This window comes from Ornithodoros turicata, chromosome 3 (assembly GCF_037126465.1).
Source record: "Ornithodoros turicata isolate Travis chromosome 3, ASM3712646v1, whole genome shotgun sequence".
NCBI classification, from domain to species: domain Eukaryota; kingdom Metazoa; phylum Arthropoda; class Arachnida; order Ixodida; family Argasidae; genus Ornithodoros; species Ornithodoros turicata.
This window is the reverse complement of record NC_088203.1, coordinates 25,856,812-25,870,129: the sequence shown is the minus strand read 5'-3', so window position 1 is coordinate 25,870,129 and position 13,318 is coordinate 25,856,812.

The following is a 13,318-nucleotide window of genomic DNA, read 5'->3' as shown; positions in this document are numbered from 1 at the left end:
GCGTACGTCGTGATCATTCCCGCAGAAGAAGCAAGGCTCCGTCTTCTTCTCTATCTTCCTACCCGAACTCGGAGGTGGCTTCTGGGACCCGGCACCCAAGGCCGCAGCGGAGGTAACAGGACTAAGTGATTTTCTGCTCTGATTCCTGTACCTCGGTTCCGAAGGTTTCGGAGGAACTCTTGTTCCTTCTACCGTTACAGTCTCCCTACACTCCGTTTCGAACGTGATGAAATTGAGCAGTCTTTCCAAGACCTTCGCATGGTGGTCAGCGATTCTGAGGTGACGTCGGTTTCCTTCTGTTGACGCAGCTGCCTTTTGACGTGACCCCACGTGGCGTGACCCCATCGGGTGCGCACGAGCGCAGTAAAACCCAAACCAAAACCATAACAACGATATTGTGGCACTACTCCCATGTCTACGGGTATTACGCATGCTTTTCATTCAAAATACGGGTTCAAAATACGTAATGGGATACTGTGGGACCGTCAACCTTGAGTGCGATATTGTGGGACCACTCCCATGTGTGAGGGTATTACCGATGCTTTTCATAAAATGTGTGGGCTTCTCCTCCGTAATGGGATACTGCGGGACTGTTGATCTAGATTACGAAATACTGGGACTATATGCATGTATAGCGATGTTCCCCTCGCTTTCCATTAAAAACGCGGTTCCTTGCACTGTAATAGGATACTGGGGGTCCGTCAATCTGGATTACGATATTGTGGCACTATTTTCCTGTCCATAGTTATTACCCATGCTTTTTACTCAAAATGCGTAATTCTGCAGTATAGCCGGATACTGTCGGACTTTCTATCTGGTTTAGGATATTGTGGGACTATTCCCATGTGTGCGGGTATTACCCAAGCTTTTCATTAAATATGCTGGGTTTTTCCTGTATTGGGATACAGTGATCCACATAGACAGTCCCACAGTATCCCTTACTGTGCAGAAACCCGTGTTTTGAATGAAAAGCATGGGTAAGACCAGTTGACGTGGAAATACTCCCACACTATCATAATCCAGATTGACAGCCCCGCAATATCCGATTAGAGCGAAAAACCCGCGTTTTTAATGAAAAGCACGGGAATGCCCGTAGACATGCTTATAGTCCCAGGATATCGTAATCAAGATCGACGGTCCCACAGTACCCCATTACAGTGCATAAACCCGCGTATTTAATGAAAAGCATAGGAATAGTCCCACAATATCGTAGTCCAGATACACGGTCCCACAGTTTCCCATTATGTTACAGAAACCCGTGTTTTTAATGAAAAGCATGGGTAATACCCATTGAATGGGAATAGAACCACACTACTGTAATCCAGATTGACAGACCCGCAGTATCCCATCAGAGCGCAAAACCCCGCGTTTTTAATGAAAAGCACAGGGAATACCCGTAGACATGCTTATAGTCCCAGCATATAGTAATCAAGATCGACAGTCCCACAGTACACCGTTACAGTGCAGAAACCCGCATTTTGAATGAAAGGCATGGTTAATACCCGTAGGCATGAAAATAGACCCACAATAACGTAGACCAGATACGCAGCCCCACAGTATCCCATTAGAGTACAGAAACCCGCGTTTTTAATGAGAAGCATGGGTAATACCCATTGACATGGGAATAGTACCACAATATCGTAAATGCGATTGGCAGTCCCACAGTATCTCATTACTGTGCAGAAACCCGCATGTTTGATGAAAAGCATGCGGAATACCCGTAGACGCCCTTATAGACCCAAGATATCGTAGTCAAGATCGACAGTACCACAGTATTCCATGAGAGTGCAGAAACCCGCATTTTGAATGAAAGGCATGGGTAATACCCGCACACATGGAAATAGTCCCACAATACTATAATCCAGATTGGCAGTCCCGGAGTACCCATTACAGCGCAGAGACCCGCGTTTGTAATGAAAATCATGGGTAAAACTCCTGGACATGGGAATAGTCCCACAATACCATAATCCAGATTGACAGTCCCACAGTATCCCATTATGGTGCAGAAATTCACATTAATAATGAAAAACATGTGCAGCACCCGTAGACATGGGAATTGTCCCAAAATACAAAAAAAAGTCACGTAGCTCACACATAGTCACGTGGATTAAATTGCATGAGAAATGGATTAAATTATATGAAATGGGGATTAAAATTAATGAAAGCAGGATTAATTCAGATGGCAAAAGGATTAAATGTCATGGTATAAGGATTGTCCATGAAATATTTCGAAAGGCCCCAGTCTTGTTCTTGAAAAGTTCTTCTAGCTCGTGGCAAACAAATTAAAACCTAACTTATCCTAATCGTGTTTCATGGTCTTCTACCCTAAGCAGAAAAGCAGCACAGATCACAATCTGGAGATCACTTTCTCTGGCAGTAAACTTAATAAGGTAGATTCTGTTAAATTTTTGGGTGCGTACACTCTTAAAAATGAACTTCACCGCATAGCACGCTCTTAGTCAACCATAATCTCGAATGATATCGTTATCTGCCCAGATTTGATGGAAACGGGAGGCGTACGCCTTTTTTGTGACACTCCCCAAGCAGCACAATGTACTGAAAGTCGGGTGCAATAGGGGTGGGCGGGTAGGTGGAAGGCCTTGAACAGGCTCGTGAAACTAAAGAACATTGATAAGACACATACCATCCACCCCTATTGCACTCGACTTTCAGTACATTGTGCTGCTTGGGTCTGCGGGTCATAATTGTCACAGAAAAGGCGTACGCCGCCTTCCGTTTTCAACAAATCAGGTCAGATAACGATATCATTCGTGATGATGGCTGGCTAGGAGCGTGCTATGCGGTGAAGTTCATTTAAGCTCATTTTTAAGAGTGTACTTAGACTCCTCCCTGACCTGAGGTGCTAGACTCGTCAACGCTGAACTAAGTTCAATAGATGATGTCGCGCGGGGAGGAGGTTTGAACTTTGCCAAGTTCAAGAAAATGTTTCCCTTTCTCGGCAACCGAACTTGGGTCTATGCAGACTTGTGCATAACGCGTTACGTGTAATCAATTACTTTTTGAGTAGCTTTTCGAGTAATCAGTTACTTTTCTGAGTAATCGATTACTCAGTAATTGATTGCTTTTCTGGCAGAGATTAACTTATCTTTGAGATGTTCTACCCCAAGTCAAGCCCCTCGTGTGGTCAGCCTTTGTTAGGCCGTTCTACTAAGCGGAGGTCATTGTAATAACGTTCTGGACTTTCAGGGTCTCTCTCTCTAATCTCTTCCTACACCAGTGTGCTAGGCACCTTTGAAGCCCGGTATACCGGCTGTACCTCATGCGTACCGCGTGCTTCGGGCTCATGAGTACGAACGCCTTCTCACAATCGCAATGTGCTGCAAAAATATTTCGCGTGATTCCGAATACCAGTCAATAAATTCCCTTATGCATAAGTGCCGTAATGACTCTGCACTGTCATTCTATCAAAACTGTGCAACAACTGGAACCCGTGATCGTGAGGGATCGCATGTTTGGAAAGAATGCGTTCCCCCCCCCCCCTTCCAACCGCTGGTAAATCAGTTTGTCTTCAAACGTCAGCAAGCGAAGACGAGCCTGCTCAGTCTTTGAAGAAACTCGATCGTCACTTTCATGATTGGTGTCGTTTGAGGTGCGTATTAGATATCTATAAAGTAATTATTCGTTGGCACGACATATTTTCGTTCATCTTCGTTCCGATTGCTAGTTCTCCTGATCACCGGCAGGCTGGACACAACGACTAAGGGATGGAGACAACGAACACTGCGCTACATGCACATGCAAAATGCGGTACGTGCGTTGCATGTACCGCATGTGGGGGCGTGTGTACCTGTCAAATTTAAGAGGTACATTTTCTTAACCGTTACATATGCGTTACCTGGTTTAGAGTGATAGCCGCCTGAGGACAACACCCCTAAAGAGACATCGTTATATTGCAGTCCGAAACGTTAACAAAACTTCAGTTGCTATTCGGTACAGAAACAGACCTATCGTGAAGGATTTGTACGGCAATGATAACGAATGTCTGAGCCCTTCCACGAAGTCAGACGTACGCGTACAAAGTACATTGCAAGAAAAGGAAGATAATATGCATACACAGGGAGATCACGAACGACTGTTTCTGCACACCCATATCCCTTCGTTATTATTTGCAATAAAATATATAACCCCCTCTCTGCACGGCAGAAAGGCAGGGATGAGCTCCAAACAAGTTATTTTCTTTCTTTCTGTTTTTTTTCACCATCCTGTTGGCTCCGTCTCGTTTATGTAATTCAGTCGTGATGGCCGTCACGTCTTGGTATGCGGACTCAGCCCTATAATGTTACACCGTTATCTCGAAATGGATCAAGCACAGTGGCTTCATAGGCGTATCGGAGCGTATCACCAGTAACCTTGAATAGAAAGTGGACCGCTATCAGAAGCACTTTCGGAGGATAGAATGACACAGTTTGCCCTGATTATCTAGAGGTCTCCCGAAAGGCATGATGCCAGGCGTTTGCCTGTGCTTCTTGGATGCCTCTTTGAAGAAAAAAGTGAACAAGAAAGACACCAAATGCTCACATTTGACGTTTGTGATTTTCTGTGCCGCCGTCGACAAGGTGACACGCAAACACAGTCGATGCAATAGACTTTTTTAGTAAAAGTAAATGTTTATTGAGAAAGTAAACAAAGGCCTGAAAGCCAGACAAAAAAAAAAAAAAAACATTGCACAGATACCAAGTACTCGGGCACAAAGACCACACATTGGCAGAATAAGATATAGCAGACAGGCACATACATGCCTCCTGCTTAAAAATCAAGCAACTCTCGGCAAGCGTCACTATACAACAACAAACCTCTACCCGAGAAACGTCATCATGACGTTGGTAGACAAACCGAAACCAAAACAGATCGGAAGGGGAGAGCTGGGTTCCACGAATGGGCAATTGTTCGCTGCCTCCTACTGAAAGAAAAGTAGGACCGCGAAGGTCGCGTGCTTTTCAGAGACCATCGTAATCCCCTCAAGACCGTGGCTTACGGGCGCGACCTCGTTCTCCACTAGCATTGAACGTAGTTCAACTCTACCAAACTCGTGGTGCTGTCGAACATTATGACGTCATTTGTTTACAAACAGGTAGAGGTGTATTAAGTGAGTCTGCCTACTCATGAACAGCACAGCAAAACAGCAAAAAAAGCAGTGAAAAGAGCATAAAGAAAAACACGAAAAAAGTTCCAGAGTCGCAAGCCATGAATACGGGGGAATATGTTTATTGAAAAAAGAAAGAAAGAAAGAAAGGGAAGAAAGGTGGACTCACACTGCGCAGACGCACTAACTGTTGCACAGTTTGGCGAGCGATATCCTATGTGTATTGTTGACTCTATGAGATGAGCCACAGAAGATTGTGTACTCATCTTCCTAAACTTTCCCTAACCATTTATCCCCCTTGTTACCCCACTTGTTATTCGTATCTTGCCTATTTCTATCCTTGAGTCAACTGAGACAAGTTCTAAAACAATGCCACATTGCTATCGCACTGAAGTGCAGCATACCATCGTATACTCTCAAGGAGTGCCAACACCACTGTGCTTCACATTTAAACCACCCCGCATATCTTACCAATAGACCTCTACCTGTTTGTAAACAAATTACGTCATAATGTTCGACAGCGCCACGAGTTTGGTAGAGCTGAACTACGTTCAATGCTAGTGGCGAACAAGGTCGCGCCCGAAAGCCACGGTCTTGAGGGGATTACGATGGTCTCTGAAAAGGACGCGACCTTCGGTCCTAGTTTTCTTTCAATAGGAGGCAGCGAACAATTGCCCATTCGTGGAACCCAGCTTTCCCCTTCCGATCTGTTTTGGTTTCTGTGTGTCCACCAACGTCATGATGACGTTTCTCGGGTAGAGGTTTATTCCCTCCCCTGGAACGCTTTCAAATGCTCGGGAAACATAATTTCATTCATACTTACCAGCTCCGGTGGCGCAGCGGTAACGCGTGCGCTTGGAGACTGGGAGGTCCGCGGTTCGAATCCGCGGGCCGGCTGTGCCGTCTGGGGTTTTTCCTGGGTTCCCTCAGATGTGTAATAGGCGTATGCCGGCACAGTTCCCCCGAAGTCGGCCCATGGACGCAGCTATCCTCCCCCCGAGCGGATTCCGCTCGGTCTTCCACTTCACCCTTTCCTCTCCTCCTCTCCACCACCTTTCCCTTCCCGAGAAACATGCCGCCTAATCAGGCAGGCAGACCTCTCGGGTTCCTCCCAACGACACTCCTCCTCCTCCTCCTCCATTCATACTTACTCACTGAAGTGAAACTTGATGATCCCGTCCACCACCCTGAAGCCTTTGCACTGCCACTGTTTGAAGAAATTTTGCGACCCCAAACGTAACCTTTCCCTCCCAAGCCACATGCGGATATAATAGCTCACAATATTTCTAAATTTCGCCTTGCTCCAACAATCACTTCCATGAACAACCCTACACCTATTAAGCCACACTTGATAGACAATTTCTTTTTAACTACTTGCCCGATATGGATCACCACAGCTTATTCAAAAGTTAGACTACTTAATCCAAAATATTTTTTTAAGCATAACCACAGGTATGCAGGCACTTTGCACTTAAAAATTGCATGTTTTACTGTTTCTGTGCGACTACAAAGTGCGCAATTCCGTCTACTGGGCTTACCCCATAAATAGAATCTGTCTTTCACAGGTAGTACTCCATGCCCTATTCTCCACAACAGCGATTTCCTTTTACTATCCAACCAGAAGCTATTCAGTCTTCTCCATCCCTCTCATGTTATCTGGGAAGAGGAGTTCTCAACTAATTCTTTCCTCAAGTCTCTGTAGATTTCCACGACCTTGCAATCGCCATAGTCCAAGTGTGACGCGACAGACCATTTAGCTCGTGACTGTAAGGCCCTTAGATGCCGGTGGTTTGGCTCCTTCTATGAAGGAGAATGTGGGAAGTGTAAGGCAGGAAAGGAGAGGAAACGGAACACACCTTTGTGTAACCCCGTGGTACAGACATTCAACACGGGTCCCTCTCACCGTCAAAAAGTTGGGAAGTTCCCCTCTAAGCTCCATGAGAACGAAACGCGTACCCGTCTAGCAGTCCTCGTGGTCACCACCGTGTCTTAATTACAACACCGTAGTTCCCCAGTTCCTTCTCTAAGTCTGTGTCAGGATAATCAATCGGGTACCTGAACACCGTGACACTCATCATCGCTGCTCCTAAATAAAACGCATCAACTCCCCTCCCCCCCCCCCCCCCAATCACAACCGATCCCTCCTCCTTAAGCAAACCCACTCCTTCCAAATCATTCATTACAACCTCATAATAACCATACCCTTGATTCTGCGCACCACGAACTTTACCAGGCGCGACACGTTTACAAGCATCCGGCACATCGTTTCCGAAATAACCCTGCGGTGCTCGCACTTTAACACCAAGATATGCGATCATCTTGGTTATCGTACATTTTAGCTTAGCCGGTGTCTCAACCGCTCAAAAAACGTTGCTCCGTCCTCAAGACCCCGCCAACACGGGGACCGTTTGTGGGTCGAATACGAATGGTCCGCGGTGGGATTCCGACCCTCCGCGGACCGGAGAAGACGCACATTTTGATGACGTAGGCTGTGACGTTTACACCATCCGCGGACTTATCCCGGGGATGCGTCCCTCGTGTGAACCCGCCCTTAGTATGCGTCCTGAGCCGACTTGAGAGACCTGGGCCGACACTCGTCTGGAAAGTCTTCGGAAAACCCAGGGAAAATTTCAGACAGCACAACCGCTGGTAGGGTTCGAACCCACTACCTCCCAGCCTTCAGCACGACATTGGCTACCACCAGCGAGCGGGACGCCTCAACCAGCTCGGCCATGCCGCTGGTGACCATCCAATGAATCGTGCAACGCAAATAAACAGGTAGGCAACTAACAAAAGTTCAACCTGCCTTTCATATGGATAAAATTAGTCTCGGAAAAAGTAGAAAATGAGTGCGTCGCAGTTACTAAAAAGTCATGAAGTTAGATATAGTTTCTCTGAGCAAAGAGCGTCTAGTCAGGTTACAGTTACAGTAACTTAGTTACTTCACAGTGACTTTCCGAATTGTGCAGCAAACAACTTTTATTCCAAATTCAGCGCTAGGTGGACATGCACAACAACACATGGTGCACAACCACTGATCTCTATGTATAAAGGCTGGATCGCGCATGGGAGAGGGGCTCGTGGGGGAGAGGCGTGCATTCGGGCCGCCATGTTGGGAGGCCCTAAAAGGCAGTGTGCGCCCATAGAAAACAATGGGAGGCAACGGAGATTGTGAGTATTTATTGCGCTGCAGGCGTTGATCGTTGTTTGTCATCACACAATTTTGTAAGGTGCCAGTATACTGATGTATCCTAACAGTGTTTCACAGGTGTCCTGTCGTTCGATTCTTAATTACGTTATGTTTTGCATTCCGAAAGTAGACCGTCACGGCAGTGCAGCGCTGGGGATTGTACTACAGTACGTTTCCCAGCCAATATTTCAATAAGAAACGATGTGAGGTTAACAACAACCATGTATGTAATATCCCGTGCTGCGTTCTGGACAAAAATTGTTCCATAAAGAACGGTCCGGGATGATATATACTCGCATGGCAGAAAGAGATCGTACTGTAGAATCACAGCCGTTGTCTTAGTCGTGTATGGGTTTAGTATGATTTATATCAAGCATCGCCGCAGAAACAGTCTTTTAGTAAACGACAGCGATGTTTTGCCTCGCAAATATGGACACACCGAAGCAGCCCTAAATACTTCACGCAATTAGATCACGCTCGTTAGGACAGTTAATCAGGTAGTGATGTAAGCTTAATCAATTAAGTTACTTAGAAAGTGGTCACACCTCCTTGAGACACAGGACTTATCTCTTTTTGAAGTTCAGCCCTTCTATGTTTGTTTGCTTCTTCCTTTATTTGTTCTGATTATTTGCAGGCGCGGTTGTGCCAAACTGAATGTCCTTCTCCAGCACTCACATGCTTTTGTTGAATACAACTGCAGCGTGAGAAAAGCTGCTTGGGGACGGGGTCCTGCTATCCAGTGCTGACTTTGTCATGCTTGTTATGTGGAGCATGTTCCAAACAATGCAGCTCCACGTATGGTCTTCAAATTGCAACAGGACTATTTGGAGGTTGAAACAGTTGTGATTTTGTCATTTTGGCCCTCGTGTACCCAGTCTGTGAAACGCAAACAAAAAAGTCTAACACCATATGCTTTTGTAATGAAGATCACTGATGATGAGTAAAGAGAATATACGAGTTCAAGTTTATTCAATATTTTATATCATTCATTATATTATTCAACATTTTATGTCAAGTTTATACAACATCAAGTTTATTCAAGTTCAAGATTTATTTCTTGCACTTATGCGTTTCAGGATACAATGAACGTGCAGGGAGGTCGCAAAAGGCTACATTTATTGTTTTGTGACCTTGCTACAATGGCAATATATATTTTAGGAAAGACAATGGTCAGGTACGCTCTCTAAATTTGTAGCACTCAATTTTAGGTTGGAATGAGCAATGAATAGCAACTTCCCCACTGATATTTTCTCATATATGCTAAATTTTAAATTTAATGTGATCGAATATGTGATAATATAATAATAATATATAAGAATATAATATGTGATAAATGAATGTGATCAACAGTAGATGTAAACAACATGAGTAGCCAGAGAAGTGCATTCTCAATAAATAATTGTCTTCTTATAGCGTATATGTGCATGCCTATTAACTGAAACAATTATCACAGTTCCCTGACAAGTTTTAATTTCTGAGAGTGTACTGTAGAAGCTGCTTAGATCTACAACAGTTCATACAAGGTATTATATACTGTGAATGCCTTTAAAAATCCCATGTGACACATATCCCTTTACTTTCTGGAGATGCTGTGGTAGTCAAAGTTTGCGGGCATTACGCAGGTTCTGCACCCATTTCTTGAGTATGTTGAGGCAGCTGTGAAGTAACCTGCATTGATGATGATTATTCCAACTTTTATGGTGCATCGACAACAAAGGAAATAATACATCAGAACATCGGTTTGGGTGCAACCAGTTAAAAATGAATATGTTGTTTAATAAATGCATTGGACAAATGTTAAAACATCAGTTTAAAACATGGTTTACAATCCCTGTATCTTCTAATAATTAAAAAGATTCAAAACTATTCTAAAAAGAATATGGGGAACTCTTCAAAAAAGAATTATAATCTCTAGTTACAAATGGGTTAAGGATGGGTTAAATTGCTGGGTTAAGGAGCCTAAAGTGTAAGGTGTGTTTCTGATGTGAACATGTAAGAAAATATGCAAAACTGAGAGAGGCTAACCACAGTGCGTGCACTGAGGTTGTTCCTTCCTGTAAAGTAGAAACCAGTGGATGAGGAACGTGATACTTACCTGTACACCCAGCCGTATCACACTGCACAGATTATTCACTGGGCAGCCCTCACGACGAAACCTGTATTGAGAGACCACTTTTGCCTTAAAACTGCTACAAATAGCACGACACGCTACAAATTATTACTATCGTAACAAGCTGACGATACAGCTCAGACACAAAGGCGTTATTCAAGTCGCGCCACACCACACTCTTAAACCCGTACCTTTTATTGTAACTTTTAGAAACATGTAACTTCTATATAGACGTAGATTTCGAGATTTCTTATAGGTTACACCACTGTAACGTATATTTAGAGGTTAAAAGCGACCAAGGTCATGTCTTTACAACACGAATAGAAGTTACATCTCAGAAAAAACAAAAACAGCTTGTTGTAACTTATAAATGTACCCTCTACTCCGACACTGTAACTTCTAAGCGAAATCTCCAACGATAATTTCTTTGTTAGTTTCTTATCGTTTGTTTTCCTTCTGTTTTTCAGCATAATGCCGCGTTTCAACCTCCCATTCGAGACGACAGTTGCGAATCTACGCTGTTATTTTTTATCTGTTTCAGCGTCATCTGTACGTCGACTACATGTTGTCAATGCTGTATGAACACAGATTATAAGTTTGCAGTCTGAAATACTGATAGTATGTTTCTTTCTAAAGGGTGGAAAACCATTGTCAATGCCGCAACGATCAAGATTTCCGATTTCGCTGCATAGCCGAGCCTGGTCTGGGTCTATCCACACTGAGAGCGGTTTCCTTGAAACGCTTAACGCTCGTCGTCCGTCCGTTAACAAGTGTAATCTGTTTTAATCAGTGGTTTTCCTCGCGTTTATCATAGTGCCGTCAGGAACAACGGAAAAGCTAGATGTCGCTAGCAAACAAGGATATTTTCGGTGTTCTCAGGGAAAGTGTAGTGAGTGCGAAGATTGCAAAGAATATATAACCGAAAACGAACGTCACCACCGCAGCCCTAATTCACACACTTCATACACTGGGTAAGTGTACATTTTGTGCTAGGTACGTGCGTTATTTTGATAGCAAGAGCTCTTAGCGCATGTTTGTTGTGATTATGGCAAGCGTTTTGCGGTTCTGCATATGAACGCCACTTACGCTTGCTACTTTTCTGCTCTTACTTGGTCGCCAAGTCAATACACCGGCGTGCATTTTGCGAGCTGCGGATATATGCATCGAGATATATAATTCGCAGCTTCCTACTTGTTGTATTCTTACGATATTCTAAGACTCAATCGCGGAGTGAACGCCTTCCCGCATTTATGCTGCTTTGTACCTTGTGCTTTGTACGGATTTGAATGGTTCCGTAAATGTTACTCTCATTGCCCAAACTTTTGTTCCCAGGATCCCACATGCAGGTTCACATACCGTCACCAGCGCAATGCAGTACCTCAAAAACTCGTCCCAGAGCGCCTCCAACGCTGATAACGCAGTAATGTAGTGTCTCCTGCGTTACTGTACACTCATATTCCTCAAGGTTGTGTGCGTTTTATGTAATACTGTATTGCCATTTGCGCTCGCCTCTGCAACACGAATGTGGAATAAATTTTTTTCTGCTGCAATTCTCCATTTCGTTGGGTCTGTTCAGCTTAGCAAACATAGGTCAGTTGTTTTGACTCGCTGGCTTCCTCGCTCTTTTATGCATTGCTTCTCACTTAGAAGATTATTTTTTCCACATACATGGTAAAGCGACCATGGTTTCTCCTCACAACAGAATCGCACTCGACAGACTTCTGTTTTTGTAATATACATATGTTCAAGATCTCCTTTTCTGCTGGTTCATTTTGGTACGTTGGTGTGTTCTGTAAATGTCTGCCCATATCCCACGCACAAGGTGTTTGTTTTTATTCGCATCACACCAGCGCTCATTTGACAGGTGGGTTATGTTAATTTTCGCAAATTAACCCATCCGTACAAACATTTCCGACATTTCCTGACGCATGTGTTTGTAACTACGGATCGATTAATTAGTAAAAATTCACATAACCCACCTGCCAAATGAGCGCTACTCTGTTGCGAATAAAAATGAACAGCCTGTATAAAAAGCCGCACGTTGGCGTAACCTTTACGGGTAGGTGCTGGATTGAAGGCCGTAACCTCTAATTAGTGGGTTTCCTTGTACCTTTTATAAAAGGTACTGCTCAGAGGGTACCTGGTAGCTTCTGAAATCTGAAATAGAGGGTAAAATATTGCGATTTTTTACCCTTTACTAAAGGGTACCGAGTTAAGAGTGCACCGTTACGTAGGATTCTTTGTCACAAATCAAACCAAGGCACAAAACAATACCAATACATGAAAAAATGTGACAATCGTGGTCTTATGACGTAATACCGAACTTGTGCGCGAAGGTAATTCAAAGAAATGAATGTGGCACTTGCTTCCGCAGAGAACACCGTGTACCATGCTAGCAATGCATGCAAAAAAGCGCTCGAGTGTTCGCACATATATTGATGACAACACTACCTGTGTAGTGTAACATGTTCTTTCAAGCATATTATGCACTCAAACTGTATCTGCCGCCGGGTGAAATGCAAGTGTGCTCGATTGAACGTCGGAAGAGCGATCAAGCAACCTGCATCCAGTGCTCGTTTTGGGCAAAGAAAACACTTCATAATGGTCAAATAAGTGTACAGAATGGACGCCTATTTATTCCTTGATGAAGACTGACTCACCTGTATAAGTTTAGGCCCTGTAACCTTGCCAGTACGGTTGGTACGACCGTAATTGCAAGAAGTTGCCATGATCGCTGCGGCGGCTGTTGTGGGCACCGTAAGATGGCGGCCGGTTTCTTCACGCTCGCGCTCCCTATCCGCGATCCAGCCTTTTACAATCGAGATCAGTGTGCACAACGTATGCGTCATTTTGCCCCCAATATTGTAAAGTTGTCCATACACACGCTGAATGACAGCTTAATTGCTCCAGAGTA